Consider the following 27,625-nt stretch of genomic DNA (forward strand, 5'->3'; position numbering starts at 1 on the left):
CCCCCTCAGATACCAAGTCCATGGATGCTCATGTCCTTATGTAAAATGGCATAGTATTTGCATATAATCTATGCACATCCTCTTGTATACTTTAAATCATCTCTAGATTACTTTTAGTACCTAATACAATGTAATTATTTGTAAATACAATGTAAATGATATGTGAATAGTTGTCAGTGCATAGCAAATTCAAGTTTTGCTTTTGAGAACTTTCTGGGAAAATTTATATATATATATATACATATACATATATACTTTTGATCTATTGTTTATACCTGTGAATGCAGAACCAATGGATACGGGGAGCTGAGTGTACCAGCTTTTTGTTGATTCTTAATGTAGATGGAATATTTTCAGCATTGTAAGAATCAACTCTGAAGTGATCAGTTATAAATATTAGAAATTAATTTAAAAGCTTGAATTACCTTCTCAAAATCTGTGAGATATTGTATAGTAACTTGGCCCTTCTTTTTCAGTTTGCAAGAAATTTAACTTTAGATTTAGATGAAGGATAGAGTTCTCTAAGCTGGCTAATTATATAAGTAGAGAGACTTGTGAAGTGTACAGGAATTCCTACAAGTTCAAAGGACTTTAATGACACAATCTCCTCCAAATAAGAACTTAATCCAGAATGTAGTTGTTTGAGGAACTAAGTAATTTCACTAGGGCAGGTTGTAATAAAATGTATTATACTTCAGAATATAAAAGTAATTTTCCTCCATAAGAGTTTCTTTTCTTTAGTTTGCTTCAAGGTATTTGATGTTGATGGTGATGGAGTTCTCTGTAGGGTTGAACTGAGAGACACGTGGTTGCACAGAGGTCTGGAAGGACAACTGCACCGATGATACCCTGGTAAAGTCTGATTGTATACATCTTCTTGCATGTAAACTTCCAACAGGAACATAGAGTGAAGAATTTTTTAAAAGAGGTTGAGGAAAAGATTTCTTACTACTTCTAGGTTCTATATTATGCTACTCAAAATATTCATAGCCAAAGATGCAAAATTGGGAAGAGAATTTACCTTAGAAAATTTAATAAACTGAATGTATTATGTAAAAAAAAAATGAAACCACTGGAAAATTGTCATAAATTTTTAAGGTAAACAAGCAATCTATTTCTGGAATTAAAAAAAAACAAAACTTGACCGAAAAAATATTTTATACTTCAGCTACTGTCTAATAAAAATGATACCTTCTCTTTCCTAACTACTGATTTGGGTTTCTGGTTTTAAAGGAATTACTTGTGGATCTATCCAACATTGTAGAGACACATAGAATGCACATGACACCACAAAGGTGAGTCTAGCAGAGACTAATTTATTCTTTTCTAAAAATACATTATATTCTGAATTGGTATACATACGTTACATATACATACTTGAATCTCTTCTGCATCATCCCTGCTAAATGCTTATTTGGACCTGTGGTTACAATAACTCCAAGTTGTCCCTAAGGAAAGCCCATTCGACCTTTAAACAACTCCATTAAGTGTTATTTACATAAAAACATTATATTTTATAAGCTAGGCATTTTGTAAAAATTAAGTAGAGACAGCCCTTGCCATCTGTAGTTTATAATCTTTACTTCTCCCAGTTTAATACATTATGGTAAGACAAAACTTATATTGAGCAAAAGAAGCCACAATAAAAGAACACATTGTACAATTTAATTTATATGAAGTTCTAGAACAGAGACAGAACTAATGTTAATAAGTGTTACAATAGTGATTTTGGAGATGGGTGAGTTAACTGAGAAGGAGCATAGGATATCTGGGATGATGGAAATTATTTTTCATCTCAATCTGGGTGGTGTATATAGTTTTTAAATTTTTTTTTCAATAATATTGGTGAGGGTCTGTCCTAAGTTCTTTAATAGCAGCCAGAATAAGTGTATAATAGCAGAAACAAGCATGTACTTTACAAAGAATAAAGCCTTGAATTTTTTTAGTTTCAAAACATTTATTAAAGATATTATAATAGGTTTGCCTTAATGTCTATGTATCCCTGTGAAACTGAAGATAATCCATATATGTGAGACACATATGAGTTAATTTGACCCTTTCTATTCAAATGTTGACATGTACCAAGTTGCAAATGGTAGGATGTAGACCATAGTGGCCTTACACAGGCTTAGAAAAATAAGTAACATTTTTTCAATCACAAATCCAGAAGAAATCATCATAGTCTTATTAACTGACACTCAATAGAAATAAATAATAGAAATGAATTTTTCAGGGCTTGATCTTTGTTTGGCAATTCAGATAACCGTCTTCATTTACTTTTCTGCCCAAAACTAAGGTAGCCATTTCTATTTGGTATATATGAAAACAGAAACACAGGAAAGTTTCTATTAGGAAATACCTTATGTAGAGATACAATTTCCATCGCCTTTCTTCTGGGTGTTTGATAAGTATGGAGGTTATCATTGCTGTCTATTTTTATATAAGACCGAGTTTCTTCTTATGGCTGTACTTTTGAACATTAAAATAAAAGATCATTTAGCTGCTCCATCTCCGTGTAACCATAATAATGAAATGGTAAAAATTTAGAATAGATTTTGGACCTTTCAACCAAACCTATTACCCATATTCACTGGTGACTAGACGGTGACAATATTACCCATTATTTTGTACCATTACATTGGTGTTAATATACTTCAATGGAAGTTGCATCATGAAAGCCATTAATTACCATCACAGTGCTTTAAAATCTTTTCTTGTAATAAATGGTAATATATATTGAATGAATACATAAATATCATTAATAGTAAATATTATTAAATATCTTTAAATAATAAATCATTAGATAATAAAAATATAATTAAGTAATAAACGCTAAGAACATTATTATTCATCTAGGATTGTTAAGGTGATTGTTCAAAACATGAAGTAAGAAGCATTTGGTTATATTTTTGCCTGCCAAGAAATATTGTCTACTGTATATAAATGTAATTTTTGGTACACTTTGACACCAAAAAAAAAAATACTGCTTTACTCAACTTGTGAAAGTAATGTTACATTTTATTTTGAGGAAATGTTAATATAGATACTCATTTATTATATATATTTAGTTCTTTTAAATCTCTTAAGAAGTCTAATAATATTGCCAGATGTTTTAAAGATCTTAGAAAATTGTTAGGGTCAAAGGGCATAATCCAAAGAGTTTGGAAAAATGCTTTCAAAGTTAGTAAATAGTCCTTTTTCTCTACCCAGAACCTTTTGTGGGTTCTGTTAGTAAACTTCACCTTGAACCAGAAGATACTGTGAGTTATTTCCCAGGTCTTACTGGAGGAAGATTTTTGGTGATAAATTGCCCACGTTATGAGTGACTACTTCAGAGTTTGGTTACTTTTGAACTTATTCTTGCTGGCCTACTTTCGGATGAATACACAGCATCTACATTAAATCATTAGTTTTCTTTCAGACAAATGACCATTGCAAGTTTAATAAAACAAATTTAATTCAAATAATATAAGAAAATGAAGATTTAAGATATTCTTAAATATTGTTTCTCTTTCAGAATGGCCATCTTAACTCTAGAAGAATATCAGATCTGGAGTGTGAAAAATGTTCTTGCCAATGAGTTTTTGAATCTACTTTTCCAGGTATGTTTAAGGTAAATGACAGAGACTGAGGGCAGTGGTATCAGTAGTTCTACATCTTTTCCATTATGTAGTAGTTAGACAACTAGACTACAAAACCATATATTGTCAAAAGAACTGCATTAACCTGTACACCACCAGCAGATGGTAAGTTAGAGCGTGCGTGCTTCTTAGAGTCACAATGTGCATGATAGGAAAGTAGAGTATAGCTGATAATGTTTATCTTAATAACTCATGATAGAGCAGATTGTAGACACATAGAAAAGCATTTAAAATGTAAAAGCCATTATAATTTGCTATTTTTCTTTACTTTTTTTTTAAGACCCTCCCTAACAAGTAAGGCAGTGTGGACAGAGACATAGATCATAAGTTGGCAGCTGTAAATTTTTCACAAAGTATACCATCTTTCCAGTTAGGAGGTTATTTTAGATGCAGAGCTGTTTCTTAATTTTCTTTCTTTCTTTCTTTTTTTCTTTTTTGTAATTTAATTCTTTAGAAGGTCCAATAAAGATTGAAGGAGAAAGGAGGAAAGAAAAGCTGTCAGGGGTGAACATGAAATCATAAAACTTTCCAGATTTTAAGTATTTTTCCAGTTAAAGTAGTTCTCTTTGCTCCAATTTAAAGAAACAACTTATAGTTTCCCATTTTTCATAATTCTTCAAAAATATATGTTGATTTAATAGTATTTTACAGGGGGGAGGGGTGTGAGTAGGGACAGACTGGAAGTTCAAGATTTGTAAATACTGACAGGTATATATAGAATAGATAAACAAGCTTATACTGTATAGCACAGGGAAATATATTCAAGAATTTGTAGTAGCTCATGGTGAAAAAATATGAAAACAAATATACGTATATTCATAAAGGACTGAAAAATTGTGCTGTACACCAGAAATTGACACAACATTGTAAATGGACTATAACTCAGTTAAAAAATAAAAGATATAACTGTTAGAACACTATAAAAAAAGTAGTATTTTAGATTTTTTTTTATTTTATTCTCCTTTTCTTATAAAAGCACCCCTATGAAGATCAATAAGGCTTGATATCTTCATATCTATCATGATCCTCCATTGTGAATACAGAGTAACCTGCCTGTGGCACAGCTATGTTAGAATAAATGAAAATTGAACTCTTCCTGACAGCTAATATCTAATGTATATTTAAAGCATATGAAATCTGATAAGCCTGTGATGCCCATTTAAATCAATCAGTTGCTCCACTGTCAGTTATCTGCCAGGATCTAAGTTGATATGTCTTTATAAAATATAAATACATATAAAAATAATATAAACCTACTATAAACAGAAATGACTTGGTTAGTAATATGAAAATTGAGCAGCTATTTTTATCTCATTTAAAATGATGCCCTCAATTACTTTAAGTTATCATTAATTATATAGATATTTTGACCACTGAAGTTTGTGTCTGAGTCATGTTGCAGCTCTTACATAGCAAAGCATTTTGAACTTTTATATTGCCTTTCCTATTTTCTCATGCTTATCAGGGACTTGCATAGGCACTATTTTTTCTATGACTCTATAAACAGATGTATGCCTGAAATTTTCTTTTGTGTCTCAGGGTTTCTAGCATTATATTACTGACAGATTTTTTATTGGTTAGCAATCTAATTTTTTTCTTGGTATATATAGTCCTTTCAGTCCTTTCAAATATATATATATATATATATATATATATATATATATATATATATATATATATACACATATGTAGTCAGTTTTCAATTTTGTGTCAATTTCTGGTGTGCAGCACAATGCTTCAGTCATACATGAACATACATATATTCATTTTCATACTCTTTTTCACCATAAGTTACTACAAAACTTTATTGGATATAGTTCCCTGTGCTATACAGTATGAACTTGTTTATAAATTGGGAGTTTGAGATTTCCAGGTACTAAATATTAACATTACATTTTATGATGCTCACTTTATCCCATATTCAGACATGCTTTTAAAACTTTATTTTCACTTAATATATAAGCAAGCAGGCTTACTCTAAATTGTTTTATTTTCTGTCTGTTTCTAAAATAGAATTAGCTAATAAATTCAGTGATAAAAGCTTGAATTATACTTTTATTTTATTTGCCAAGATCCCACTCCTGGCTGACCATTTTGGGTATTTAAGTATAAAGTAAGTAAATGTCAGTAGAATTAGGAAACCATTCCTGTGGTAATATTATTTTCAGTCCTTTCAAATAAACTCAGTGCCCAATATTTTGCAGAGGAAGCATTCTAAACATGACCAGGATCTTCTATCTTATACGTTTGTCAGAAAGTATCAAATGTTAAACAGTTTGATAAACAGAATAGTGCACCACACTGACCCCTACCTATATCCATGTTCTAATCCTGAAATCTGTGAATATGTTATTTTACATGGCAAAGGGTATTTTGCAGATGTATCAGGTTAAGGACTCTGAGACAGCGAGATTAGCCTGGATTATCTACATGGGCCTAGTCTAACAACAGGAGTCCTTAAAAATTGAAAATCTTTCCCAGATGTGGTCAGAAAGATATGACTTTGGAAGAAGGATTAGAAAGCTGTAAAGCTGTTAGCTTTGAAGATAGAGGAAGGGTCATGGGTAAAGAAATGTGGGTGAACACTAGAAGCCGGAAAAGACAAGGAAATATATTCTTCCTTTGACTTACAGAAGGGCATACAGCCCTGCTGACATCTTGATTTTTAGCCAAGTGATACCTGTTCCTGACTTGACCTACAGAATCATAAAATAATAAGTTTGTGTTGTTTTAAGCTGCAAAATTTGTGATAATTTGTAACAGCAGTGATAAAAATAAGTATAGGGGAGGTAATCCAAATTTATGGATTGGAGGGTTCAACATTTTAAAGATGTCAGTTCCCCTTCAACTGATTCAAAGATTTATATGTGCACATCAAAATCCCCAAAACTTAATTGTTGTTACTGTTTCTTTGTAGAACTTGACAAGCTGATTCTAAATACATAGAGAAGCTTGAAGAGCCAACAATAGCCAAGCTGATATTAAAGAACAATGTTAAAGAACTTATTATAAAACAATATTAAATCTATGTGATAACTACCTAAAGTTAGACATATAGACCAATGGAACAGTATTGAATTAAACCCTGTACCATACATGAACAGTAATTTTAGATAGATTATAAATCTAATAAATTTGAAACAAAAAGCAAAGCATCTGGGGGAGGGTAAAGCTCAGGTGGAATGTGTGCTTAGCATGCATAAGGTCTTGGGTTCAACTCCCAGTACCTCCATTAAAATAAATAACGTAATCCCCCACCAAAATAAAGCATCTAGAAAATAGTGTAGGAGATATTTTAATGACTTTGAAGCGGCAAAGAGTTCTTAAACAGGACACAGCACTAAACATAAAAGAAGAGTTTTAAGTTGGACTTCAGTAAAATTAAGAATTATTTTTATCAAGAGATACCATTAAGAAAGTGAAAAGCCACATGGTGCGAAAATATATTTGCTATATCTATATCCACCAAAAGACTTGTATCTAGGGCATATAGAGAACAAAAACCAGTGGAGAAAAAGGCAAAACCTCAATATTGAAATGTGCAAAAAAATTGAACAGGTGCTTCACACACAAAAAGAAAAATCCAAATAAGCTATGAAAAGTGGCTGAGCTCGTTAGTAATAATAAAAATACGTACTAAAACCACACTTGGAACACCATTAGACATCCACTAGAATAGTTAGTTGTTAAGTGATATGAAGCATTGGTGAGGGTAACATGCAATGGGGACTCTTACACATGGCCAGTGGGAATATAAATTCTTACAAATAATTTGAAAGTAGGCTTTTTGAATGAAAGTTATATATGTATATGTGTGTGTGTGTATATATCTACACACACACACATATACATACATACAAACACACACTCCCTGTGTACCCTTCAGAAGCTTCTACATCAGAGCACAAAAGGACATCCAGAAAATTCTCATAATCACTATTTGTTATAGCCCCAAATAGAAAATGACCCAAACACCTGTCAACAATAAATACATAACCATAAGTGGTGGCACATGCATACAAGTTGTATACTTTAAAGCAATAAAAATAAATATACTAGTTTACAGAAAACACTAGTGGATGAATCTTACATAATGTTGAGTGGAATGTACGGGACTAAAAATTTCAAAAGCAAAAAAACCAATCCATGGTGGCTGAATTTAGGATGGTGAATCCATCAAAGGGGTGCCATAGTATCTGGGAAGAAACCCAAAGTGGAACAGCAATGTTCTGTTTCTTGACTGGATGAAGGTTACATAGATGTGTTTACTTTGTGAAAAATCACTGAGCTGTATACTTAAGATATGTTCACATGTAAGCATGTATATTATATTTGCATTTTTTAAAAAAAAATGTTTGCTTGCAAAAAAAGATATCCAAAGCCTAAGTATTTATCAGTAGGAGAATGGATAAAACAAATGATAGTATATTCAAACAATGGAATACAATTCAACAATAAAAAAGAATCAACTACTGATACAAGGATGAACCTCAAAAGCCTAATTTATACATTTCATTGTCAGGTAAATTTTAACTCAGAAGGTAAACAAAACTATAAGCAGGCATGTGCCCTAGGGGGAGGGGTGCTGAAGCCTTTGTCTCCTCAGACCTGTGCCATTACTGGCACATCTCGCAAGAAGAGAGGCAGGGCTCAGCCACAGCTACCATCTCCTCCTGTGCATATTGCCAGGGCGGGGGCAGGGCTGAGACCTGAATCTGCACGTGGGGGCCCCGCAACCTTTTAGGCAGGACTGAGACTTGTTTATAGCCTGAGGCAGAGAGGATTTTTCTACCCTGACACCTCAGAGAACTTGTGCCGCCAAGGGAAACAAGGAGCTCAGATTTGGCACAGAGTGTAGGCGGGGCTGTTCCGTGGTCTTCCCTGAGCCCACCTACAGACCGCCTACCCGAGGCAGAGCAGGCAGCTGCACAGAGCAGCGGAGCGACCAGCACCAGGAGAGGGCAGGTGGGCAGCCACCCACCTTCCTGGCAGGAACACAGCACCTGACCACAGTGCTGGGACAGGGTGTGATCTGCCCACCTGCTTCCCCCTAAGCACAGCATCTGACTGTGGCATCAGGAGGGGGAGTGACCTGCCCACCCACTGGATAAGAGTTCAGCTCCTGACCTAGTGTTAGGAGGGGGCACAATCTGCTGGCCAACAGCCACTGAGAGCAGCACAGATGAGGGTGCCAACAGAAGGCCTATGAAACAGCAAGCTGAGTTCATGAAGCAGGGCAAAGACACAAAGACCTCTCGATAAAATCATTAAGGGCACACCATCTCCAGGATAAGTAGGTAACTGCTACTCCTTAAGCCACGGTGCCAGAGAGATATGAGCAATGTGAAGAAGCAGAGAAACCACTCCCAATGAAAAGATCAAGAGAAATCCCCTGAAAGCATGAACAAAGAAATAGACATTGATGGTCTATTAAATCAAGATTTCAAAAAAGAGTGATCAAAGTACTGAAGGAACTAAAAGAAATAGTGTTTAGGTATATAAAATGTATCAAAAATGAAATAGAAACTATAAAGAAGAACTAGGTAGGATTAGTAAACTCATTGGCTGAGATGAGAGCTGACCTAAAGGCTGTGCAAAGCAGACAAGAAAATACAGAAGAATAAATAAGTGACCTAGAAGACAGGACAACAGAAAGCACCCAATCAGAACAGCTGAGAGAAAAACAAATGAAAAACAAAACAATATACAGGACCTATGGGGTAATATAAACTGTGCCAATGTATGCATAATAGGAGTTCCAGAAGGGGAAAAAGAACAAAGCGGATTGAAAAGGTATGGGAAGGACTCATGACTGAAAATTTCCCAAACCTAAAGAAGGAATCATATCCAAGCACAGGAGGCTCAGAGGGTCCCAAGCAGGAAGAACCGAAACAGACCCACACCAAGGCATATCCTAATCAAGATAGCCAGATTCAAGGATAAAGAAATGATCCTAAAGGTAGCAAGAGAAAAACAAAGAGTGAGTTACAAGGGAACCCCCATAAGGTTTTCAGCTGATTTTTCTACACTATTTACAACAGCTAAGGCATGGAAACAGCCTAAAATGTCCATCAGCAGATGACTGGATAAAGATGTGGGATATTTATATGATGGGATACTATTCAGCCACAAAAACTGACTACATAACGCCATTTGCAGAGATATGGATGCTCCTGAAGAATGTTATTCATGGTGGAGCAGTACAGAAAGAGAAAGAGAAATACCATGTGAGATCACTCATGTGTGGAATCTTAAATATATGCAAGATCTTGTGGTAACTCACAGCAAAAAAAAAAAGTGACAATGAATATATGTACGTTCATGTATAACTGAAAAATTGTGCTCTACACTGGAATTTGTCATAACATTGTAAAATGACTATTACTCAATAAAAAATGTTTAAAAATAAATAAAATAAAATATAACCTTTAAAATACTGTATAATGAGAGGTGTGATGTTCTAGTATCTGTTCTAAGTAGTACGTTAGAGACACATAAGAATAGCCAATGGTCAGAAAGATCACATATTATCAGCTACCACGCCATGCAAATTAATGGCATTTAGCAGATATTCATATATGTGTGTAAATATATAAAATAGGTATTAGTCTATATGTAAATCAAATAAAATATTATATTATAATCTAATGTAAAATTATATCAGCAAAAGCACTGTGCTGACATAAGTGTCTTGGTGTAAACAGATTACAATTTTTTATTGAGTTGTCATAATGGGATAATATTGTGAACCAAGTGGAAATTGTAAAAAAAAGTTATCAAAAAAAAAAAAAATCCTGACTACATGACAAGATGCAGTTACTATAAGGCCTTTCCCATTATTTACTATCAGTGTCAGCAAGTCTTGGAATAAGTTAGGAGAATTAAAAACTCTAACAAGACACAAGAATGCACTCTCTGTTAAAGAAAATAAACGAAAAGAAAAAAACAAATGAATAGACAATTAAGGTCCTACAGATAAAAATACCAATTTTTATGGGAAATAGCCTTAAATAAAAAATAAGGAGATTATATTCTAATTTCACCTTTTGAATTAAGATATACAAAATTTAGCTGAATACCTTCGTATTTTGCACTTATGAAGAAAAAAATGTATTTGCAATGAAAAAGCAGCCATTACCCTGCCTTTTGAGTATTCTAAAGTTTTAGGTTTGAATATATTTCATCTTAAATGATCTTAAGCACTATGCACTGGTTGGTGTTTTAAAAATACCACTGTGTGTGGAACTTCTAAAAGTGCTTCAAAAATTTTATATTTTTGTAATAATTTAGCAATGGCCTGGATATTATTTTTAACAAGACAACTCACCATGGAATACTGCAAGATTTTTTCAATGAGTTTATATTCACACATGTTTAAGATTGTCACTGTATTATGAGAAAATGTCAACCGTGGCAGTATTTTGACTTGAAAATGAGATAAGCTGAGAAGCATATTTTAAGTATAAACTAAATGATTGCATTCCTTTAAAGACAAGAAAGTAAAAGCATGATAAACTCTGACTTTGACACACTTAAAATATAAAAATTAACATAATGTAATTTTACACACTTCTCTTTAACTCTCAGTACTTTCTCAGCCCCTTTCCCATTACACCCGCGTCCCCGCACCTGACCCTTGGTGTACACACCTCCGTTCACACGGGGGAAGGGGGGACCCGGGCGGTGAGGACCAGGGGCGCGGACACCCCAGCGGCCCCGATGGACACAGACACTCACCCGCTCCCGGCGAGCGAGGAGAATAGTCGAAGCGGGCCCGCCAGCGCACCCGTCCCCTCCTGCCCTGTTTGCCGGGGCCCCAGCTCGGTCAGGTCCACACACACCCCGGCAGGAAGCGGGCTCAGGCCGTGGGAAACCGGCATAACTTCAGAGAGCGGGGAGCATCCTCTGGCAGACAGGCAGGCAGCGCTGTCCCGGAGCCTCCTTGGCGCCGCCCTCTCAGCCCTGAGGAAAGCAAGCTCCGCCCCCAGGGAAGACGCTGGCTGCTGACGCGGACTGCGCATGCGCACCGCCACCTAAGGCACGCTGGCTTCGTGCGCCCCCTGCAGGTCCTCGAGGGCGGTGCAGAATACTCGGAACTCAAGTAGAACACATGACCCCTCCCAGCCGTGATGCTAAATCACTGGAAATCTCAGTGCCCTGGCCTCTTTTTTAATGGCACTGGTGATGCTCTCATCCAGCCATGCCTGCTCTCTTGCCTGGCACATGCCTCAGTCCTTGGAATCCCGCCTGAATCAGATTCTGTTCTGGAGGAAGGACAGGTGCAGAAGAATCTCAAAATTCCAGACTTAGAAGATGACCAGGAACCCAAACTCAACTCTGTCAACTCCCTGGGGTCCCCTGAGGAGTGTGGTTTTCTCAGAACCATCTTCCCTGTGTCAGGAGCAGACCAAGCCTCAGGTAGCTTAGAGAGGCTATCATGCAGCACATGCTTTGGATGGTTCTCAGTTCAGACCTGCATGATCTTGAGACCCTTTTGTAACTCCTAACACTCTGTTTTCTCATACCTATAGTGATGGTTATTGATGACTGAGTTAAACCTCTTACAATGCTGAGGTGCTATTGTTCCTTGGATAACAGAATATTTTGAAGGGATCAACTGTTTATCACTTCCCCCTAATGAAGTATGTTTTTAAAACTAGAAATGTTTCAGGGGGCACTCAGGTCCTCCTCTTGCACCAGTTCCTGAGGTGTTGGCAGTTTCTGCTCTGAGCTCCAGATCCTGATCCTGCCGGTGGTCTATGGTGATGCCAGTGTGTACATGCTCTTCCTTTTGCACCGGTGTGGAAAGGAGACAGCCCTTCCCCTACATGAGGCTGCAACATGCTGACACTCAAAGCAGGCACAATGAAGAACCAGCTAGAGTCCCCGGTACCAGCTGTCCCAGGTAGAAACGTCACCTTCACCACAGTGTTCCTGTGCTCCTATCAGGCCTTCACTACTCCCAGCAGGCCATGCATGAGCAGTGTGACAGTGTGACACCTGCACAGCATGGTGGTGATGATCCCACCTTATCTGTTTCTTTTTGGAATGTCCCCACACCTCTCTGAGCTTCACTTTGCTCTTCTCACAGGCAGAGTTGTACAGGCATGAACCTCACAGGGTTATGGTAGGTAGTCACGGTAGCTGCTCACCCAGTGGCAGGCTCTGCTGAGAGGGCTGCTGGGAGTGCTTGCTGTGTGTCTTCACACTTGTCCTTCACTCTCCCCAGTGAAAACACTCTTGGCCTTATCCTTCCCTGGTCTGCGGCCTTTCTGTGCTTGCAAAAGAACATGGAAACTATCTGCAAAGAAGTTTTGAGGTTCTGTCCATCTGGTCCAGGAAATGCTGACTCTCCGAGATGTGCTGTTGGGTGGGCTCCCATGGGAGGGGCTTGGGCAGGACTTCCCTTTGCAATAAGCTGCCCCACCCAGCCCTTTCCATGATCCAGACTCCTGGGACCAGGGTGCAAATCCCCAGCTCTGCACTTGTCAACCATGTGACCTGGGCAACTTTCTCAAACCCAAGCTTTGTCCACCCACGGTTAGCAGAGATGGGGGATAACAGGATGTCCCGCACAGAGTGTCTGTGCAGATTAAGTGAGGTAGAACAGACAGAACAGTGGTGGGGCCTGGCCCATTGGTTGACAGAAGGGAGCTCACCATGTGCAGCAAGTTCCACGGGTCACCCAGCAATCTGCCCAGAGGCTTAGCCACTCCATCGCTATCATGCATCTGAAGTCCACTTAACCACATGGGAGAGAAACAAACACATATTCTGAGTGTAGCTACCACAGGGAAAATTGCATCTGAGCGGGGAGTAATACCAGAGGGTGATCAGAATGTCGGAAGATGCCCCCTGGGTTTGAGCAGACTGGAGCTGCCCTCCAGAGCCTGGGGTTAGTGAGGATGGGCTTGTAGAAATGCCCCTCTCCTTTACCCATCAATGCTGGGTCCTGCGGGTACTGAGTCCCACAACCGGTGTGCTGCTTGGGTCCTCAGCACAGAGAAAAACCCAGGGGTTCCCACAAGGCTTCGGCCACATCCTCTGCTTCCTGAACTCCCACTCTGGTGACCCCACCTGGGATGCAGAGATGAGGTGAGGCAGGGACCTGTGCTGTCAACATCACTGCTCTACCCTGGGAATCTGGCACACAGTAGGTGCTTGGTAAGACATTGTTGAATGAACAGCAATACTGGGCCAAGTTTCTGTGGGTGTCTGTGCCCCCAGATCAGGGACCCCTCAGGGCCCACCTCACAAGTGACATGAAAATAATAATCCCACCAGGAGAAATAACAGTTCCTCAGAATAAATGGGCTTTTCCAAGCACTCTCCACCTGTTGCAAAGGCCTCCAAGCAGGGAAGTGGGCTGTCAGGGGCAGCACTGCACTCTCCACTGTAACAAGGAGAAAGCCAAGGGCCACAGAGAGGAGTGCCTTTCCAGTGTCACTGCTCACTTTCCCACCTTTTGGGAGACCAGGAGGCTTTTGTACTACATTCTGGCTCTGAAGCCCCAATACTGTGTGGACATGCCTCCCTCCCCGGAGCAAGGAACCACTAAGTGACCTGTCACTTGTCACCAAGCAGACAGGCTCATTCCAGCTCATTGTGCCACCAGCAGGTTGTGCTAGAAGCAGAATCCTCTGGGAGACATCACACTCTCCCAAGCTGGAAACAGGTGAACAGCTCACAGGTTTCCTGAAGAGGATGGTCACATGGCCTTGATCTGGCCGATCAGCATTTTCCATCCTCCCTGGCCACTGTGATTGGCTCAAGGCTGGGCACCAGCCCAATCAGGCTCCACGGAGGTCAGGCCTAGTTGCTGGAATCCTGGGAGCAGAGAAGTTCTATTTCAGTTGGGAGTTGAGGGGTGGTGATATCAGCCTGTGGCAGTTGGTGACTATCTTGCTTTATAAAGGCAGAGCCATGTGAAGACGACACCAGTGGCAGAGCCCAGAGGTGGGGAAGGATGACTTTTGTTGATGTCACTGAGCACCAGGTACAGACCTGCCTGAAGCTATCTCCCTGTGGACGTCTCAGTTAGGTAAGTCATTCTCTCCTGCCCTGTTTGCTTCTTAAAGCCACTTTGGTTTTCTGTCACTGGTTTTAAGAAAAAGTTTGACTATTCCTTCAAGCTGGCTAAATGGAGACCCTGAAACTGCAACAGTGAGGTGACAGGCAACAATGTGGCAAATAGACTCCAGAGGCCTCTGTTCAAACAGGGGATTGTAAATGACAAGGGAGAGTACACATGGCCTCAGTGAACAGATTTGCTACTGGTAGCTCCCAGTTTCTGGATATTAGAGTGCATGCACTCAGCCAAGTCTCAGCTCTGCTGTCACACCTGCTAACCCACAACTCTCCTCTCCCACCTGCCAGGCCTAGGGGGGGCTGGACACCCCCGGGCACCTGAAACAGCCCAGGGCTTTGTGTAGTAATTTACACAGGCTGCCCCAGTTCTGAGGGTGAGGGTGACTGGGTTCCAGTTTACAGAGAAAACAGGCTAGACGTTCTCACTGGTGAGATGTGGGGGTGGGACCCCAATCTACCATCTGACCTATGACTTCGGAGTGGACAGCCTCCCCACCCTCAGCCAGGATGCTTGCTAAGCCTCGGGGCTCAGGAGTCCTGTTCCCTCCATCACCCCTCCTGGAGGTGAGAGTGGGGGGCTCTTCTCTATACAACATTCACCCCTGCAGGGGCACACGTGTGACCTCACAGTCTGTCATCCCTTCCTTATGACCTGGACCTCCTTGATGTGTGAGCACTGCAGATCATGGGTGCACACGTGGGCAGGTGCACCATGACTGAGAGGACAGCACTCCAATTTAAGCCCCCTCCATGCTCAGATGATTACATCCTGGAATTGAGGGGTTCCCAGGGGTCAGGTGGCCAATTCTGGCCTTAGGGGCAAATTCTTATCACCCAGGGGGCTAATTTTTAAATTAAATTACACATTTACAATTCAATAGTCAAGCCCCTTTCTAGGCAGCCTTGTAGCCTCTCAGCTTTTACCCCTCGCTGTGACCATGTTCTAAGCTTCAAATTGAGTGCCATTATGGACATGAACATGTCCCTGTCATGTGTCACCTTCACAGTAAGCGGCCACCCCAAACTCCCCTCCCTTCCCCTTGTCGATATCTCCACACAGGGAGTAGGGTCCTTTTGATGCAGTTGTGCAAATGTGCGAGCTAAGGGTTTAGAATGTCCAGGCTAGGAGGGGTCTTCTCCACATGGCAGGGCAGGTGGGCTGGCAGGGGGTGATGGTTCACTTGTAAAACCTCAGCTGGTTTCAGGCAGTGACCACAGACTGGCAGCCAAGGGCTCAGCTGGTGCAGAGTAAGCGGATTAAATGTGTTCACCCAGATGCCTTGGGAGTGGCAGCCCTGGAGTACGACTACAAGTGAGGAAGGTGGAGGATCCCCAGTGCCTGGACCTCCAACTTCTAAAAATCAGGACTGAGATGTGGCTTTGAAATCAGAACACTGGAATTCAAAGCTTCCCCCACCACTTTGTCAATAATTCAGAGCAAATCATCCTCAGTTTTCTCACGTGTAAAATGAGAACTTTGAAGCCTCTCCCTCTGAGGGTGTGGAGGGAAGTAAATGCGGTGACAGCAGAGCACAGGAGCTGTCTGGGCTGAGCCTGCATACAGGCAGGCCTTTGTTGCTGCCATGACCACTGTCTTCCAGGGCAGGGTCTGCACTCGTTCCCTGTGAAGGTCCAGACAGTAAACATTCTAGGCTTTGAGGGACCTACAGTCTCTGTCACAACTACCACCCTCTGCTGTTGGAGGGCAAAGGCAGCTCCTGCAGTAGGTAGTCCAGGCTTGCACCCCCGCTTCCTGACATAAGTATTCCTGAGATACAATTTTCACATAACTTTGTTGGCTTTAGGTGTGCAGCATAATGACTTGTTACATGTGCATATTGTGAAATGATCAGTTCATTAACTTTACTTGACGTCTGTCATCACCCATATTGACACACTATTTTCCTTGTGATGAGAAATTTTAAGAGGTACTCTCTTAACTAACAAATGCACAACGCAGTGCTGTTAACTACAGTCACCTTGCAGTACATTATGTCCCCAGGACTTGTTTATCTTCTAACTGGAAGTTTGTACATTTTGATTATCTTCCCGAATTTCAATCACCCCCTGACTCACCTCTGGCAACCACCAACCTGATCTCTGTTTCTATGTGTTTCGGTTTATTTTGTAGATTCCACATATAAATGAGATCATAGGTATTTGTCTTTCTGTCTTATTTATTTCACTTAGCATAATACCCTGAAGGTCCACCCAAGTTGTCACAAATGGCAGTATTTCACTTTTTTAATGTCTGAATAAGATTCCATTTTATATACATATATATGCATCACGTTTTCTGTACCCATTCATCTGCTGATGGACACTTAGGTTGTTTACATATCTTGGTTATTGTAAATAATGATACAGTGAACATGAGGGTGCAGTTGTCTCATTGACATAGTGATTTCATTTCCTTTGGATATATTTCCTGCAGTGGACTTGCTGGATCATATGGAAGTTCTAATTTTAAATTTTGGGGGAGCCTTCTTACTCTTTTCCCGAGTGATAGCACCAATTTACATTCCCACCAACATTGCACAAGTTTCCCTTTACTTCACACCACCACCATCACTTGTTATCTCTTGTATTTTGATGACACCCACCCTGACAGGTGAGAAGGGGTATCTCATTGTGGTTTTGATTTGCATTTCCCTGATGGTGAGTGATGTTGAGCACCTTTTCATGTACCTGATAGACATCTGTGTGCCTTCTTTGGAAAAATGTCTATTCAGTTCCTCTGCCCACTTTTTAAATCAGATTGCTTGTTTTTTGCTGTTGAATTGTAAGAGTTTTTTATATGTTTTGGGTGTTAACCCCTTATCAGATATATAGTCTGAAAGTACTTTCTCCCCTTCTGTCTGTTATCCTACCCTCTGCTTTCTGGATGACAGGGGTCCAGGCACTTGGGAATCTCTGCTTCTCACGTGTTTCCAATGGTGGGTGGGTGAGGGCTGTGTTCTGATAAAAGTGTGCACAACCGTGGGTCACTACCCCTTAGTTTAGAAGGTGGGCTCTGAAGAGTGCAGTGTGGGCAGGGATGTTTCCCTGAAGTCATCATTTGGATGGTCATGTGCTCTGGAACTCACATCATCTAGCCCGGGTGTGATGGGGCAATTTGCAAAGGGAGGACCTTGTAGCTAAGACACTGACCAGGTGATCTTGTGTCTTGTTGGAAGGACCTGGAAACAAAGTTGTGTGGAACAGGGAATCCTCCAGGTCACAAGGCTCAGTTCAGACTTCTGGGATGCAGAGACCTGCTCAGAGCCACTGTCACTGAGGAGGGAAGGGCCTCAGGCAGGAGGGAGGAGTTGCTGGATTTCACTTGCCCTGTTTGTCAAGTTTCAGCTCTGGTGATGTGTGGAACATGGGCTTAGCTTTGGGAATGTAAGAGGAGAGGTTCCTGGGGAAGGGCTGGCTTTTTCCTCTGATTGAGGTCCTACTGTGTGCCAATCACAGCAGTCCTCTGAGTCAGGGCTGGAAAGCCAGGCACAGAGAGGTCAGGGAGTTTCCAAGTCACACAACATTAGGGGCATCATTAGGGTCTGATGCAGACCTGACGCCCAGCCCACATTCTCTCTCCTTTCTCAGGACCATCATGATCCCACATGTCAGAATCACCCAGAGAGGCCCAGGTATGGGCACTGGGACCTTTCCTGCCTAACATGCCAGGAGCCTTAAGAGGGACGACAAGACACTTCCTGAGTCCATGATGCCCAGAGGCTGCTCTTAGCAAGAGGCTCAGCACACACTCCTGGATGAATCCTAGCTCTGTCCTGAGTCACTCTGTCCTCCCTGCCTCAGTTCTTCTGCCCACATGGGGCTGCAAACAGCAGCCACTTCACAAGGGTCTATGGAACCTCCAGGATCCTGGAAGCAGCGCCCTCACACAGGGAGCACGGTCTCCTTAACTTTTCCTCACCTCTTTGCTGGATGTAGAGTCCCAGAGGGGCACTGGCTTGTCCCAATTCTCACCCCAGATCAGGGTCCAGCAGGGGGTGGTGTCCAGGCTGGACTCTGTCCTCTGCCCCTTTTGGGGACCCTCATTCATTGCACCTTGGCTGCCTGGACACTGTCTTCCAGGGGCCACTCTGTGCCTCCCACACCTACCTAGCATCCACCCACCCTGGGTTACTCCAGCGCCCTCTGGCCCTTGGCCACACACCTACTCCGTGTTGAGTGGAAATGAGGTGACCGACATGCTGGGCCTCCTGGACAGTCTGGAGGAGCCCGATATCCCCAACCTGCCCACCACACCAGGTGCCCAAGATGGGGAGAGGGTGTGCCTCCATTCATACTCTGATTTGCTCAGATTCTCAGCACCTACTTTGCTGGGTGGATATGGGGGCAGAGGTATGATGTAAAAGCAGGAGACATGGACAGCAGACCATGAGAAGGGGGCTAGCCCAGGCTGGTCTCATAACCCCCTTAGATTTGACTTTATCATCTTTAAAGTGGGACAGACTCTTGTGAGGTGAGCAGGATCCTGACCCATAGCCAGGCACTGTCCTACACACCTTAGAGAAGCTTACTGACTCCTCATGAAAATCTGTGGGGCAGGGACAGGCATTATCACCCATTTCTGCAGAAGTAACTGAGGCGCAGAGAGAACAGCTGAGGTGACCACCCCAGATTACAGAGCCCAGGTCATCTGGTTCCAGTGTCCAGGCTCATGGTAAGTGCCCATTCTGGGTTTTCCTCCTCCCTTCATCCTCCACTGGGACCCATGGCCGCAGCCTCATCTCAGTGTGATTGTTCATGGGGAGCAGGGTGGTTGCACTGAGGGCCCGTTTCTCTGAGGACTGCTTTCCCAGAAGGCTCAAGGGGTTGACTGTATTCACTACTGGACACCCAGGCCTGGGCCCAGGCCAGCCACACTGCAAAGCCTGAATCAGTGATTGTTGAGTGAATACCTGAACCTCTGCGTGTATCTGCATATTGCCCCCATTTCCTCATCTCCACAGCTGGCTACCCGGCCAAAACGTTGTGTAATCAGGCCTGGGCCAGGGACAGTCAAGGGGACCAGAGCTGCTCAGCTGGGGACAGGAAGCCTCAGGGGCCCTGTGGCTGTCCCAAGCACCTCCTGGGGCAATTCACAGGGAAACCCAGACAGCTTCCAGGAACAGCAATCAGGTCCCAATCCCAGGGGTATAGGGTAGGTCTTGAGGGGTGTTCCTGAGACTGACTTTGTGTATGAAGGGGGCCTGGGGGTCAGGCTGCTTTCAACGTCCATTCCAGGCCCACACCCCTGCTGGCAGCATGGAGCTAGTCATAAAGGACACAGGTCGTGGGGCCAAGGCTATAGCAGGGCTCTGCTCCCTCTCTGTGGCTCAGTGTCCTCATCTGTAACAGAGAACTAGTAACAGGGCCATGGGAGGGCTCACTGAGACCCTCCTCTGTGGCTTTGGTTGGACACTGCCCTCTCTCTGCTCAGTGCCCTTCTCTGTAATAGAGAACTAGTAACATTTTTCTTAGCCCGTTTTGGCCCCATTTTTCTGAGTCTCTTTCTACATTGGGCCCAGGGCTTTCACAGAGATCACAGACTTGGGATGTAATCAGAGTGTGGTCACAGCCCTAGTGGTCTCAATTGAGGCCAGAGGAGCTTCAGGGGTGGGTGGGAATCCAGAACTGCTTCATGGAGGAGGTAAGATCTGAGCTGTGTCCCCAAGGATGAGCTGTCATCTAGCTGAGGCCTGGCATTGAGCAGGACCCATGTACATGGTTAATGAGGGTGTGAATGAATGGATGGGCACCCCTCTAACAGAGAGTGAGGGGGGAGGCCCCTAGGCCAAAGCAGGAAACACAGGGCACCCTGGGGGAGCAGAGGGCGGGGCTGCAGTGTGATGCCTGCCTCACCCTTTATGGGTGTCTTGCCACCACTTTAGCGTGTGTTCTGGTGGATTTAGAGCCCTTTCCTCTCCTCTGCTAAAGTATCCTGCTCTTCATTCCCAGCAACATCCGCCTGTGTCACCTCAGTGTCCCCAAGTGGACCTGGACCTGTCTTGTGGGAGATTGTGAAGAGGGATTTGGTGTGCTTCCCAAGAATGAAGTGGGAGGGAGAGGATAATAGGGACCTCCATAGGGGATCATGGGCTGGGAGACATCGGAGGGGTGGGGAAGGCAGAGCCTCAGAGCTGTAGGATCCTGCTAGTGGTGGCTCCTTCACGAGGGGCTTCACAGGAAGGAAGCAAACATGGGGTAAAGGCAGAGCTCAGTTTGGGGCTTGCTGACATGGAACAGCTCATCACAGAGATGTCCAGAGGAGCTGGATGTAGGGAACGAAGATGCCACTGATGTCAGGGTCAAAGCCTGAGACCCAGATGTGGTGGGGCGGTGGTGCAGGGGAAGGGGCTTGAGGATATCAAGATGTTCATTCATTGGGGTCCTCAGGGTGGGGACCTTCATGTTCATTTCATAGCCACCTGGTGCCTGACAGAGTTAGGCTTAGGGAGGTCACTGAGTAGACACGTGCCGATAACCTAGATTCTCCTCTTTCCACATAAAGTCCCTGGTGTGAAGCCAGCAGGCACTCTTCAGAGTCATACACCCTCACCCATGGGCTCTCTGTGTGCCTAGAGCCCAGTGGCCCCTTACCTCCCACTCCCCACTGCAGGACCCTTTGCACACCTGCATTTCCACAAGCTATAAAACATCTTCTCTTGCTGTGTGTTTACCCTATGAAACCTCATTGCCCCAGGAAGAGAGAACTCACATCCTTCCCTTATTAAATTGGTAAAGCCTTTTGTTCAGAGAAGCCCCTGACAGATCTCACAACCAACAAGGTACCTGTGCATGAATTGATCATGCAGCCCCCTCCTCCTTGTGTGCACAGCACCCCCCCAATAACAGACCCCACACACTCAACATTGGCTCTCGTGTAGGCACCTCTTGCCTGTGTGGCCTGATGTTGCCTATAGCAGTGTCCCTATTGAACTTTCCTAAACCCTTCTCAGACGCTGGTAATTCTTTACCAACCCAAGTAATTAGCCTGCCATTGTGCCCACAACACCTGAAACAGAGTTGACTAAATTATGCAGACTGATGATGCAGGTTAATTTGCTATAAAGGTGAAATCAAGGTTTACAAATGAAAGCAACATACATACTCAAGGCAGGACTAAGAACTCACACGGATAACTAAGACCCTCCACATACATCCCACTTTGCCCTTAGGGCCTTTGGGATGGCTGCTCTTTCAGCCAGGCTCTCTCTCCCCCTGCTTCTTAAACACCTCCAGGAATCTGCTCAAATGTCCTCCCTGACCTTATTTTTCTCCATGGAACATATCACCTCCGGACATTGTATATATTTTACTTAATTTTCTCTGTGTCCCCCACCAGGCTGTCTGCTGCATGTGGATGGAGACCTGACTGCTTCACTACCTGCTGTGCCCGGTATCTGGAACCCACCCAACACAGTAGGACCTCAGAGATTGTGTGACGGGTGTGTGATCACTGTAGGCCACAGACAAAAGCCTTCCCAGCAGTCATGGTAAGAGTCATTCATACTCTACTTACTGAGCCCTACTGTGTGCTGGTTACTGACCTGGGTGGGAGGCATGCAGTGGATTAGACACAGTGAGCACACACAGCATGTTAGGAGGGACCTGTGCTCTGGAGAGCACATAAGGCTGGGGGAAGTCAGGAGTGCAGGAGTGGAGGAGAAGAGGGCCAGGTGGAGACAGTGGTGCCAGAGGAGACAGAGAGGTGGGGCCCAGGTCGTGTAGGGCTTTATGGCTCCTGTGAGGGCTTTTCCTCAGGGCAGCGGAACCATGGCTGGGTACGGAGCAGGGGCCCGTGTCCTGAATGCTATGCAGGAAATGGAGCAGGTGTCTGCTGGGGAGATGTGCTTGGAGGAGGCTGTCCCTGTAGACTGTGCAGGCAGAGAAGGCTCCTCTGAGGAGGTGACATCTGAGCTGAGCCCTTGTATGGACCGTGTTTCCACCTTCTGTAGACTGGATGCTTTCATCTGCCCTGCAGCCCTGTGCAGGACACACCCTGTTCTCAGTCACCTGGACTTGGCCTCCTGCCTCCCTTGTGGGCCCTCCCACCCCAGAAGGAGTCCTTCTAGATCTAACTCACTACCTCCTCCACTGGACTTGGACTCACACTGAGCCACTGTCCACCTGCCCAACTCACCCAGAGTCAAGTCCAGAAACTTGGGGGAGCCCCTCCACCACAGAGCCCATGAACTTACTCAAATGGCCAGTCCTCAGCCTGCTCACATGCCTCACACTCCCCTCCTGCAGAAACCCTGTGACAGATCATGTCCACAGCACCCTGCTCCTCCGATCCTGACCCCAGGCTTTCCCATGGGGTGTGACCCCGCATGGGTTGCAGTCCCCTCCTCCAGTCTGGTGAGTAGAAACTACCTTTTCTTTTTTCTTTTGTTAATATATTTATTTTTTTAATTTTTATTTTATTGAGTTATAGTCAGTTTGCATTGTTGTGTCAATTTCCAGCATAGAACATAATTTTGTCAATTGTGTTTACTCTTTCAAGAAACCATCTCTTGGCTTGATTTTTTCAAATGTTTCTTATATCTCTATTTTATTTATTTCCTCCCTGATCTTTATTATTTCCTTCCTTCTGCTTACTTTTGTTATTTTTGCTCTTCTTTTTCTAATTCTTTTAGGTGGTAAGTTTGATTGTTTATTGCAGTTGTTCCTCGTTTTTGAGGTAGACCTGATTCTCTCGCTATAAACTTCCCTCTAAGCACTGCCTTTTCTGGATCCCATAGGTTCTGTATGGTTGTGTTTTCATCATCATTTGTCTGAATGTGTTTTTTATTTCTTCTTTGATTTCATCATCCACCCATTTTTTTTTAAAGTAGTATGTTGTTTAACCTCCATACTGTCATTTATTTCTCCTTTATTTTTCTGTAGTTCATTTCTAGTTTCATGGTATTGTGGTCAGAAAATGTTGCTTCAAATATTTTCTATCTTCTTCAAATTGTTAATACTTCTTTTGTGACAAAGTATATGATCTATCCTAGAAAATGTGGTATGTGCACTTGAGAAGAATGTATGTTCTATTTTAGGGAAATATAATGTTCTGAAAATATTACCCAAGACAAATTGTTCTATTGTATCATTTAATTTCTATGTTGTCTTATTAATTTTATGTATGGAATATCTGTCCAGTGATGTTAATGGATTGTTAAAGTCTTCTACTGTGATTGTGTTCCGATCAAATTTTCCCTTTTTATCTGTTAGTATTTTCTTGTTATCTGTTATGTATTTAGGTGCTCCTATGTTGTGTTCATATATGTTAATGAGTGAAATATCTTCATCTATGACTCCTGTAATCATTATAAAATATCCTTCTTAATCTTTCTTTATAATCTTTGTTTTAAAGTCTATTTTATTTGAAATCACTGTTGATATTCCTGCTTTCTGGTCATTTCCATTTGTGTGGAATATCTTTTTCAATCCTCTCACTTTCAATCTATGTGTGTCCTTCTCCCTAACGTGGGTCTCTTCTATACAGCGTATTGTAGATACTTGCTTTATTATCCACTCTGCACTCTATGTCCTTTGATTAAAGCATTTAGTCCACTGACATTTATATTAATTATTGATAGAAATGTGTTTATTACACTTTGAACTTTGTTTTGCAGTTCATTTTGTATTTCCTCTTTGTTCCTTACTTTTTCTTTTTGTGGTTTGATAATTTTCCTTTTTATTATCTTGGTGTCTTTTTAGTTTTGTGACTCTATTGTAACTTTTTGGCTTGTGGTTGACCTACTTTGTACATATATTAACCCATTACTATATCTGTTTGTTTTAAACAGATAGTAATATAAGCTCAAACCCATCCTACCAAGAACAAAAAAGAGAGAGAGACAGAGAGAAAGAGAGAGAGAGAGAAACCTGTATATTTTCTTGCTCGCCTCTCCCACCCTTAATGATTTAGATGCCCTCTTTTATGATTTCATGTTTATTCTGTTGTAATTCATTGTAGCAATCACCTTTCCAATTATGGTTTTCTCCTTTTTGTAGCATCCTGCTTCTTTTCTATTTAGAGTAGGTCTTTCAATATTTCCTTTAGCATAGGTTTAGTGTTGCTAACTTCTTTTAGTTTTTGCTTGTCTGTGAAGTTCTTTATCTCTCCTTCTATTCTAAAGGATACCCTTGCTGGATAAAGTATCCTAGGCTGCATCATTTTTTCATTCAGGGCTTTGAATATACCTTGCTTCTCCCTTCTGGCCTTTACTGTTTTTGTAGAGAAATCAGCTGAAAGTCTTATGGGGGTTCCCTTGTATCTCATTCTTTGTTTTTCTCTTGCTGCCTTTAGAATCATTTCCCATTCTCAACCCTGGTCATCCTGATTGTAATATGTCTTGGTGTGGGTCTGTTTGGGTCCTCCTTGTTTGGGACGCTCTGTGTTTCCTGTACTTGGATATCTGATTCCTTCTTTAGGTTTGGGAAGTTTTCAGTCATGATTCCTTCAAATATCTTTTCAATCTCCTTTGTTCTTTCTTCTCCTTCTGAGACCCCCATTATGAGTAGGTTGGCATGCTTTATGTTATTCCATAGGTCCCTTATATTGCTTTCATTGGTTTTTATTTGTTGTCTCTCAGCTGTTTTGTTGTCCTGTCTTCTAAGTCACATATTCATTCCTCTCAATTATCCAGCCTACATTTTACATCCTTTACCTCAACTCTCATCTCAGCAAATGAGTTTTCCAATTTTCACTGGCTCCTCTTTAGAGTTTCAATTTCGTTATTTGACATATTCTCTGTCTCTATACACAATCTCTTTTAGTTTCTTCAGTAATTTGATCACTCCTTTTTTGAAATCATCTAGTAGACTATCAATGTCTATTTCATTGATTGTTCTTTCAGGGGGTTTATCTTGTTCTTTTAATTGAGACAGGTTGCTCTGCTTTTTTATCTTGCTTATATCTCTCTGGCACTATGGCTTATGGAGTATCAATTATCTACTGTGGTCTTTTAAGAGTTTACTTATTTATATAAAATGGATGCAGAAATAAAACTAAGCACAAAGAAATTAGTTTTAAAAGCAGTATAATCAATAACAGAAGAACATATTGAAACAAGATAACAATTGAGTTGGGATGAATTTTTAAAATATTAAAGGAAGAAAAAATATTTGACAACAGAGTATAATCACAACAGAAGAAAAAAACAAGGATAAAAATGAAATAAGACAAATTGAAAGATAATAATAAAAGTATTTTAAAAGAAAATTTTAAAAGGGATTAAAAATAGAAATATAAAAATTATTTAAGAAGTAACATTTAAAAAGTAAAAGAAAATGGAACAGAAAAAGAAAAGAGTATGTTCCCGTGGAGATTGTGTGCCCTTAGTAAATTTATCAAGAGGTCCTTCTTAAATATGTGTGGTTACCAAGTCTTACTTCTGTGCCTTTTGTCTGTTATCCCTTTGGTTAATGATGTGGCCATTAACCTGTTAACCAGAGCCTACCCTGGCTATTGAATGGGGACTCCTCTTTGTTTTGTGGTTGTCACAGCTCCTGCCCTTGCCTTGCTTCATGAACTCATCTCGTTGTTTCCAGAGACCCTCTGGTCACACCCTTGGTCTGTGCTGCTCCCAGTGCCTGTAGGTAGACATGTCACATCTCCTCCCAGTGCTGCATCTTGGTGCTGCACTCCTGCATGGTAGGTGGGCAGGTTGTGCCCCTTCCCAATGCCGTGTCCAGGTGCAGCAGTCCTCCACAATAGTTGGGTTGGTTGTTCCCATATTCAGTGCAACTCCCCACTCCACATCTGTTCCACACCCTGTGGGTGAGCTTGAGGCAAATGGCCACACCAGCCCTAGTCCCTGCTCTTTGCCAGAACTTTGCTCCTTGTTCATATGTCTTAGAGGTGTGAGTTCGTAGAGGCACCAGGACAGAAACTTCCTATATGTCTGGGGATGTAAACAAGTCTCAGTCTCACCTATGAGGTTGCAGAACTGCCAGGTACATATTCAGGTTTCAACCCCATGTCTGCCTGGGTGGGTATGATGGCTGTGGCTGAGCCTCATCTCTCTTATTCTGAGAAATCACCAGTTATGTTGCCATGAGTCAGCAGAAACAAAGGACGAAACACCCCTTCCCCCAGGCAAGCCAGCAATATTGCTTTGCTTTATTTTTTTTCTTATTTTATAGGAGGCCCAGGCTGTTCTGACCTGTATACAATCCAAGCAGATGTCCACAGCACACTGCAGTCCCCCAGGGTTACCTATGTACAGTCATCCAGAGTCTGCCTGGATCCAGCAGCCTGTCCCTTCCCATCCCTGATTCACTTCTAGGTTTGGGGGTTGTTGTCACACTTTGTGCCCATTTAACTTGATTCTGTCAGTCAAGGGTGGTTCTGTACACATCTGGGCCTCAGAGGTTCCCTGTCCATCCTGCTGACCTCTCCGTTGGAAAGAGGGAGACCCAGTCAACCAGCACTATCCCTCCTTTGCTGCTCCCTCTTCAAAGGACCAACCCCAAGCCATTTTGCATTTTCTTCCTTCTTTTTTCCTTTTCTCCTACCAGATTGGTGGCACATTTTGTCTTTTGAAGATGGCAATGTTTTATCAAAGTTCAGCAGATGTCCTGAGTGGATGGGTGTGTCAGTGAATGTCAGTCTTGGTGAATTTATTGGAGAGGATAAGATACAAGCATCCTTCTACTCCACTATCTTGGCCTTTCTGCAAGAATATACACTCTTAATAATTTTGTCATAAGGTTATTTTTAACTATGGGTGGTTGCCAAGTCTTCCTTCCATGCCTTTTGCCTGTTATCCCCTTTGTTGGTGGTGTGGCTGGTGTTCTGGTGGCCTGAATCTGCCCTGGCTATTGAGCAGGAGCTCCTTTTTTTCCTGTGGTTGTCACACTCCTGCCCATATCCTGCTGTGAAAACTCCACTTTCTGGTTCCAGAGGCCGT

The 27,625-nt window shown here is 42.2% G+C and overlaps 1 long non-coding RNA gene across 1 annotated transcript in view; it reads left to right on the top strand.

Annotated features, from left to right (window-relative positions):
• The window catches only part of LOC140693840 (uncharacterized), a 125,210-nt gene that overhangs the window by 10,579 nt on the left and 87,006 nt on the right, over window positions 1–27,625 (top strand). Inside the window, exons 9-15 of the long non-coding RNA XR_012069544.1 lie at window positions 742–852; window positions 1,234–1,295; window positions 3,518–3,602; window positions 14,557–14,682; window positions 19,315–19,401; window positions 22,066–22,216; window positions 22,974–23,081. This is a non-coding gene — a long non-coding RNA (uncharacterized lncRNA). The remainder of the gene's footprint in view (window positions 1–741; window positions 853–1,233; window positions 1,296–3,517; window positions 3,603–14,556; window positions 14,683–19,314; window positions 19,402–22,065; window positions 22,217–22,973; window positions 23,082–27,625) is intronic.

The sequence above is a fragment of the Vicugna pacos genome, unplaced genomic scaffold, assembly GCF_048564905.1.
Source record: "Vicugna pacos unplaced genomic scaffold, VicPac4 scaffold_20, whole genome shotgun sequence".
NCBI classification, from domain to species: domain Eukaryota; kingdom Metazoa; phylum Chordata; class Mammalia; order Artiodactyla; family Camelidae; genus Vicugna; species Vicugna pacos.